We start from the raw sequence: 9,448 nt of genomic DNA, 5'->3' as shown, positions 1-9,448 counted from the left end.
GTAAGCTCATACTTCTCCACATGCTAAGCAGAAGCTCTGCATTTGCTTCAGAATTGGAACTACACCTGTAAATGCGGTCACAAGCATGCTGCATCCACGGGTTTAGCTCAGCACACGCACGGGACTTGACCGCAGCTTCAACCTTTTTTTTTAACCCTGTGTTACAAGATCCTCTTGTGGACTACATGGCCACTAAGCATTATCCAAGCATGGCAATTGCATATGGCAATTGTACAAGCTTCTTCTTTTTACCTTTTACTACATGTACCTTTTGTGTCATTGTTGTAGATGGAATTATTGTAGCAGAAAATTCAACTACGCAAAGCTTGTGTGCCCTGTTTTGTATTATTTTTTCGTGCCCACAATGCTTTCTACCAAGAATTTGGATTTCCTCCTCTCTACCTCCTTTGTTTCCTTTCTCTAATGTACAGCAGCATAAATATGTGTACCATGTGTGTCTGTATCATGCCTATGAAGGACGGACTCTATTCGAAAACTTGTGTTTCAGTAAGATTATTTGAATGTTTCAGTCTCTTATGGCCGTGAGTTCTGATAATCGTACCTGTGTCGCGAAAGGGAGCCTGCAACCTTTCTAGTAGGCGTTGTAGGTGAGGTCTGTTGAGCTGACTTTAATATTAATCAGCTCGAGTATCCAGCTTTTGGTCAACAGCAAATACTACAAGGTGTCATTTGAATCTGTGAGAATATAAGGCGCTATAAATTCACACCTTGGCTGCACTGGCCCCATTGAAAAGACCAGACAGCAAGACGCTCCCTGCAGCATCTTGTTCATTTCTGGTTGACGTTTCCAAGATAAATTGTGTTCACTTGAGCACTCGGCTTTTGTGGTGAGAAGCGTGATGCGAACATCTGTGCCCACTTTGTGAGATGCACCGGAAGTTCTGAATTTGATGTTCATTTGATGTACTTCTTCTGGTCTGGTGGAGCAGATGGCACAACACTGCAAAGTAGAAGAGCGTTTAGTATCTGCAAACTTGTATCAGCAGGCCATTCAAAACTGTTGTCTTTAGATTTCCAGAATGATTCAACAGCTGGTTCCACCAGTCGAGTAGATATTGTCATATCATGCACCTGCAAGGAATGCAGAAGTCAAAATGTTAAACAAAACAAGAGCTTGACCCACCTGTGAGCATGAGGGTGTATGAACAATAGGTGTTGACCTCATCACTGGATAACGGTTGAGAGGTTTTGCTTCCGAGTTTCACATTCTTGTCAGTCACGATGGAAGCCTCTGTCGCCGATATAAATGAAGAATACGGTCATTATCTATAGCGCATAATTTATTTGACACTTATACTCTCCTGCGAGAGCTCAGGGCTCCACAGGGGAAGGGGGATATTGCGTTTGGTACATTACGCAGCGTAGGCATCACAAAAATCGATTTAAATTTGAAGTGAACCACATACGAGGGGGTTCAAGTCAAACCGGGACTTTTGATTTTTCGCAAAAGTAAAATGAAGTTACAGGGGAGAAATTAGTGTTATATTTCAACGTAATCTCCAGCTGCACTAATGCAGTTGTCCAGGCGTTTCACGAGGGCTTCGATGCCAGCAACGTCGAAATCCTTACCGGCGCGTAGCAGCCATGATCGGACCGCATTCTTGACCGCGTTGTAGCAGCTGAAGTGGCGGCCCCCGAGGAACGCCTTCAGAGGCCCGAAGAGATGGAAATCGCTGGGGGCGACGTCTGGACTGTAAGGGGGATGTGGCAGCAACTCCCAGCCAAGTCCCTGTAAGGTGTGTGTCGTGAGATGCGCGGTATGCGGCCGTGCATTGTCCTGTAGGAGGAGGTCTCCTTTGGTGATGAGGCCCAGCCGCTCTTGCTTCAGCGCCTTATGCCCACCCCTGAGAACCTGGCAGTAATATGCACTATTGATCGCACTATATGCACTATTGATATCGAGACATGTTATCCGTCGGTCCTTGAGGATCAGGCACTCCACAAGTTGGATGTTTTCAGGAACTCTGACACTGGGCTCTGAGCCGCCCCGGCCGGGATCGTCCTGCACTGATGTACGGCAATCTCGGAACGGTTTGCACCACTCAAACGCTTTGCTGCGGCTAAGTGTATCGTGGCCATACTGAGCCTGAAGTCTTCTGTGAATTTCAGATGACTTTACTACTTCATTCACGAGAAACTTCATGACAATTCGTTGTTCGATGTGCGCGCTCACCTCGTTGTCGGCCATCTTGTCCAGCACGTGTCTTCTGTTTTGCACACACTTTGGACCACCACGTGGTGAACGCGGAGGCCTGTCGTGCGTGAAAATGTCGAAAAAGAAGTAGCGCGAGCCATTTGTACACTCAGGAGACAGAAAGTCCCGGTTTGACTTGAACACCCCTCGTCTATGTATTATTCCTGTGTATCGGTAAATACATACCTCGTGTACACTGGTGCTCGTATCCTCAGACGTCACAAGGTGAAACACTGGTGTCAGGACTGCGGTCTGTTTAAGAACTTTTCGACCGTCCGCTGCTACCATTCCGTACGACTTGTCAGAGAAATGGGTTGAGCAAATACGGCGTGGCTCACGAATGTCTTGACCGAGCGCTTGAAAAAACTTTCGTTTTCGTGCATTTTCCGTTGGGATCTTGTGGTACACAACGTCCCTTGTCGAAAGAGCACATTTGGTGCATCCCCGAACATTACAGTAGATACCTGGTATCGCTGTCCGGCGAAGCTTTGTTCAATTTCGGCAGGAAATAAACTTTTTTTGCGTACACAAGCCTCGCAAAGCCGCAATACACGCCGTCGCCGTGCGATATGGTTGGGAGGAGAGCAAACGGAGGGCGCTGACCGGCGCTGACAGTATTTTGTGATGCTGTTTCTTTAATATTCTGAAGAATTGTCCCAGAAATTCTTGTGATTCTAAAAGTAGTGGAGATTAGTAGGCGGTCATAAGTTCATTGTGTATTACTTAGGTGTCACGTGACGGGAGTACGCCCATCATGACTTTTTTCGCTGTTGCGGGGCACAACATACCGTCCGATTTAATTTTTCTAATTTCTGCTGTGTAATGATTAACGCGCTTTGGTGCTTAGGCTCTATGTGAGGCATCACACAAGCAAACACTACCAGGTCGCACACAGGAGAGTCAGGGAAACAGGGGAGTCCAATTTCACTTTACAGTTCCTTTAACGAGGGTGGTGAAACTGCTCGAGCGTCCTCCGAGGAAATTCTCATTAAATCCTATGCGGAATAACGATGTGCTTCTGACGGAGCTCGATCGGCTACGCCTTCCGAAGGAAACCTGGAATTACAACGTAAATTCACACTTTGAAGTGGAGAGAGTCATGTTCTGCCAGATGGTGGTGACAAGGCACGTAGGATGCTCACCTACCTGTGGAAAGATGTTGATATCATCTACATGTGTGTTCAGGGAGCACTGATTTCCAAAAGTGCCCTGCAGGCTACGCAGAATATGTGTGTGTCGACAAAATCAGCACGTTTAGACAAAAGAAGAGAACTATATTGTGTAATAATATTGTGTATTATATAGTGAAACATTATATGTAGGGAGTGAGTTTTTCGGGTTGGATGCCTTTCTCAGGTTCGATGACAGGGAGGGGTGCAAAAATCAGGCGCTATTTTTAAATCTGTAATCCCCCGGAGAAATCGGCCGATAATAGACGAGTTCAGAAAATCCCAGAGTGCTTAGCGTCGCATTGAAGTTTGGGAGTTTACTGATACGAAAATAAAGGGTGGGCTCCAAACCGTTCCGATTTCTTCAATACCGGTCAATTGTGCACGACGTGTCAAGGTCAGCGAAAGCGAAATGTGAAGGATTATCCTTCGTTCCCCCGCTCAGCATGCACCCAGAATGCAATGCGTGCGCAAAGAGCATTGGGATTTTCTGAACTCGTCTATTGGCCTTCGGGTGTTATCGCGTGCTTTTGTTGCTTCTCGTGCCTCCCTCTTTATCCCTCTCCTTTTTTGTGACCTACCAGCGCTAATCCCCGAAGTCACACACAGTGCTGACACGCATGGGCGTATGTCTGGGAACGTAAGTTACCCATTCTTACAAGGGTAACTTGTGGAGACCTTTGTTCGTCTTCAGTGCAAACGTCACTTGGGGACTTCATAGTGACTCGGGATTTGGGAGAAATCGAGTTTAACCCGAATTGGTCGGGTTCGAGTTCAATTTCAGACATACTGGTTCGGTTCGGGTTCAGCTGTGCAGCAACGGAAATTATCGCTTCGAAGCGATATATTTTTGTATATTCGTATTTTTTTGGCAACGCGGCCCAATCCGCTGTGTAAGTGGTAATTGCGATCTCTCACAAGCAACACACATTACATTTCACGAACAGGTGACCTCTTAGATTTATTTCTGTTCAGTTACGGTTCGGTTGAACACGAGAAAACAATATTTTGGTTCCGTTCAATGAAACCTAAACGGGTTATGAGCGGTTTTGAATTCGGATTCAGTGGTGAGGAGCGGGGAAACAACGCTTCTTCAACAGTTCGTTTTAAGTAGCTGTAAATAACAAAGTCGCTTTAATGTAGTAACGCGCTATAGCTATAATTGCACTTCAAAAAGAGTCATGGTGACTGTAATTCAGTTACTATTTCTGTAATTCTCGCTTACGTCTTTTGACTAATTTATACGCAGCCGCGAACATGTACCTCACACTATCTCCAAATGTGCTCTTATAGGGCCCATGGGAAATCCTCTGTTTGCAACACTGTCTCTAATGACGAATTCGGCTGGTCATTCCGGGGCAACTTTTTTTGACAGATCCCGAGTGGTCGTGTTCGCTCGGTCAAAGCGAAGCAACATTGCATGTTCATGTGGCGCTTTTCGAGTGCCCGGAATTTGTTAGCTAAGACTATTTTTCGCCCGGTTTCCAAGCGTCCGAGCAGCGGGATGCCTAGCTATATCCGGTGTCGTCACATCCGCACTGCAAAGGCGACGAGTGCCAGGGTTCGCCGAGTGGACCCAGTTTAGAAAAAAAACGCCCGGGTTTTTTTTTGGTCGACCCAAGTCAATTAACCCAATAAAACCCACACGTAGAAAAGCATGGCAGCATTAAAAAAACAAACTTCTAAAAGCCACAATACGTAGTTAAATGAATTTTATTAGCATCTAAATAGCAAGCACGTTCGTGATATATTGGACACTTCTTCAGTGTTTACAAAGTATTAACTATAGAACAGCTTAAACCACACGTTCGCGGACTTAGTTGGTGTCGGTACACTTGGACAAGCTTCTTTGCTTTTTCAGTTCCAAGGCGATTTCGCAACTTTGACCACACAAGCCCAAACGACGAAAATATCCTCTCTAATGGCGCTGTGCTTGCCGGAATGTAGTGCAACTTCTCAAGAAAGCTGCAGAAACCAGCCGGGATGTTTCCAGTCTTTTGTCCAACGATATTCCACCACTTTGATGCGGAAAAGCTTGTCGCAACTGAGTCGTGGAACGCCACTTTAGGATACATATTTTCGTCTTTTATCTTGAATGCTAAAAGGGCTGGGAGGTACTGTGGATAATTATCCATGGCCCACGCTTCTGCTGCATCCTCGTGGGCTGGATCAAGTCTTTTGCCGTTTAGTTTTGGATCTGTCATGTTGGCTACAAAGTGAAATGGTTCCATAGCTTGCTGGAACCTTTTCAGAAAAGCTTCACGATACGGCTCAAGTTCCTTTGCCTCAATCATGTCGTACCAAACCTCTACAGCCTCAGCGAGAGTGGTATTTTCTCTCTGCAGCTTATCCAGTGCTGCGTGGACAAGCGATAACTGCTTCAAAAGAGAAGTCGCTTGTCTGTACGTAACTTTGTCGAGGATGTTGGCAATGTTTCGTTCCACGTCCTTTTCCAAACGTGTCTCAACGTAAATGTGGTAGTTCCGTCAGACGTCAGAAGATCCGGGCGCCGCATTTTAACAATCTCTTTCATCTTTCTCATTTTATTTTCGTTGTCAGTTACCAATGCGAACACGCAGAATTCAAATGTTCCTTGCAGAAAGTTAGTGCTTCTTCAGCGACTTCTACACAGTACTCTGCTGTCTTCTTTTGGGAACCAGATTCCTTAGCATCAAGCAGGAAAGCGTTTGAACCTGTGTGCACGCACGTCGCAATAATCGCGTCATTGCGCACGCTTGACCAGCCATCAAGCATTACGGTCAGAGTTCCACTTCCAACTTGCATTTTGAGCTCATTCTGGGCTTCCTCTGCAGCACGGTCCAGTAAGGGTCCGCCAATAACTTTAGATGTGGGTCCGGTGTACCCAGGCCGAAGTGATGATACCATTTCACGATAATGTACGTTATCAGCTACATTGAAAGCAATGTGATTCGCAAAGAAGAACCTCGCAATTTTTGCATCAAGAGCATCTTTCTGAGAAATTGTCGACTTAACAATAAAGTCCGCCATGGAGGACTGTAGTTTCCGCTTTTGGCCTTTCAAAGTCAAATGTGACGTGTCTTCTTCCAAGACTTGCAGTGCAAAGTTAACGTTGCTCGTACGTGGTTCGGTCAAACTGTACTGTTGTCCAGACGCCTTATCTTTCTGACACAAATGGTGCCCATCCGTCACGCAACGCGTACGATAAGCCCGCGATGGACATTTGTCGAGATGGCTTCTGATGCGCTCTATCTTTGCACTGATATCAGTATTGCCATGAACGCACACCACTTTTGATGAAACGTTCTCGTAACGCTTCACCTCTTTCCATTCAGGAGCTAATCTCCGTCCGCTGTCAGGAGCCATGATGTCACACAGAATACACGCACACCGGCACACAAACACGACGGCAAACACCGGATGACATAGACCTTGATAGCAATGGGCTTCCCCTTTGTTTTTACTCCCAATGTTTGCTGACCACGAAATGTAATCTGTCAAACCCAGCATTTGTGTCAGTCTTACTTCGCTGCAGAGGTCATATCGCTCCCGTCCAACACGGTTATCGTCGGTTATCGTGCACGTTAGTAGTTTTGGCACAACTTCGTTGCGTGATTGATCTCTCCATTATCATCGACGCGAAGGTAGAAGACGGAAGACGGAAGACGGTTCTTGCTTTCGGTTACATAAAAGAAGTGACGAAGTACGAAATACCCACTATGTCTAGAAAAAAAAGCTATTGGAGATCGATTTTCTCCGGGTGGGAAAACTGTTTCGCTTTCTGATTCACAAATTCAGTACCAAACCAACGGTTTATGGGCAGTTTAATGTTGAAGCCACCCCAAACGACCCGCCTCCGGCCCTTATGCTGCCAAACAAGTTTAGAATAGCATATACCGCTGACGGAAAAAAAAAACAAAAAAACGTGTACCCAATAACGCCCAAAATAACCCCCAAAAACCCAGTGGGGCGGGTTTTTTTTTACAAAACAACGTGTTTTTTCGAACCCTGGTGAGTGCCCTCATTGTTCCCAACGTCGAAGTTCACGAGGTTTAGCAAACTACGGAGCCCGAAGACGGGCGACCGTGATGCCCCTAGCGTGATCCACGTAACTATAAAACCGGCATCCGATTCCAGTCCTCATGTTCGGGTGGCAACGGTCACGTGATCCAGCTCGGGCCACCAACCTAGCAATTTCCGAGCGTTAGGCCGTGTTGCCATGAAATGGCAACCCGAATTCGCCATAACTATACATGCGGGGACCGCACAGGTGCTAAAACAATATGTTCGAGAGATACATTTATCCCCTTCTTTTTAAGGTAACTGTAAAGAACCAAGCCGCTTTAATGTAGTAACTCGCTATACCTCTAATCGCATTTCAAAAACAGTACTTGTAACTGTAACTCAGTTACTATTTCTGTAACCTTCGCTTACGTCTTTTGACCGATCGACCGATAGCTTAACAAAATAATTCATGTTAGGTGATATGTGGCATTGAGAGGCGATAAGATAAGCCCCTCAATGGAAAAGGTCCTTAGGCGAGGCCGAAGCAAAGATGGCGATGAAGAGGAGTAGTGATTTCAGTTATATATCGCCATGGACAGTCTTGGCTGGGGAACATGGCGAAGAGAACATGCCGAGACATACGACATTGTAGATGGGACAATATCAGCTGTGGTATCGGCGGAGAAGACCCCGAAGACTTGCTGAAGACAGTGTCAGGTCGCATTCGTGCTGACGCCACAGATTTTTAGCATCTGTTATTTATTCTTCTTTCAGCTACTCAACTGTATATGGCTCTGTATTTTGATGTTCCCGCATTTCTAATGACGAGGCTGCTAACTTTGGTACCTCACAGACGTACGACGAAGGCATTGCAGGTGGGACAATATCAACTCTAGCTGGTGCGCGTATTTGTCGCCAGAACACTACAGAAGCCGCCGAAGACTTGCTGAAGATAGTGTCAGCTAGTATCTATGTTGTCACAACAGATGATCTAGCATCCGTTTTTTATTGTTCTCGCAGCTACTCCTCTAGCGCTCGCTGTGTTTTCCGAAGCTAGAGCACAGTTTTCGCCATATTTCGCGGGTTGATAAAGACGTTGTTGCTAGCTCTGTTACATCCGATACGTATGATAAGGTATTGCAGATGAGACAATATCAACTCTGGTATCCCTACTTGTCACCAGAATGATGTAGAAGCTGCCTAGGACTTGCCGAAGATAGTGTCAGGTCGTATCCATGTTGTCGCCACAAAGATTTCGGCATCTGCCGCAGCTAACCCTCTATTGAGCTGGTTTGATTACCTGAAGCAAGTGCAAAGTCTGCACCGTATTTTACGAGTTTGTAGAAACGTAATTAACAGCACTAGGCACCTCCCAGATGTATGACAAGGTTCTGCAGCTTGCACAATATTGACTCTGGTATCCTTATTCGTCACCAGAATAGTGTAGCCGCCGCAGATTTTCAGCATCTATTCTTTATTGTTCCGCAGCTACTGCTCTCGAGCTGACATTGCAGATGGGACAATATCAACTCTGGTATCTCTGTTTGTCATCAGAACAATGTAGAAGCCGCCTAAGACTTGCTGAAAATAGTGTCAGGTCGTATCCACAGTGTCGCCATTCATTTTTTGGCACATATTCTTTATTGTTCTCGCAGCTACCCCTCTATTGAGCTGACTCTGTTATCTGAAGCTAGTGCAAAGTTTGCGCCGTATTTTACGAGTTTGTAGAAACGTAGTTATAGTTCTAAGCACCTCAAAGACGTATAACAAGGCATTGTAGCTTGGACAATATCGACTCTAATATTCTCATTCGTCACCAGAATAGTCCGGAAGCCGCCGAAAACTTGTTGAAGACAGTGTCAGGCCGTATTCATGTCGACGCCGCATATTTTTAGCAAATATTCTTTACTGTTCTCGCAGCTGCTGCTCTCGAGCTGACTGTTTTCTGAAGCTAGTGCAAAGTTTGCACCGTATTTTTCGAGTCTGTAGAAACGTAGTTGCTAGCTCCGGTAACTTCGAGACGTGTGACAAGGCATTGTAGATTGGACAATATCAACTCTGCATGGTGTCCTTATTTGTC

This window comes from Ornithodoros turicata, unplaced genomic scaffold (genome assembly GCF_037126465.1).
Source record: "Ornithodoros turicata isolate Travis unplaced genomic scaffold, ASM3712646v1 Chromosome11, whole genome shotgun sequence".
Classification (NCBI taxonomy): Eukaryota; Metazoa; Arthropoda; class Arachnida; order Ixodida; family Argasidae; genus Ornithodoros; species Ornithodoros turicata.
Note: the sequence above shows the minus strand (reverse complement) of the source record.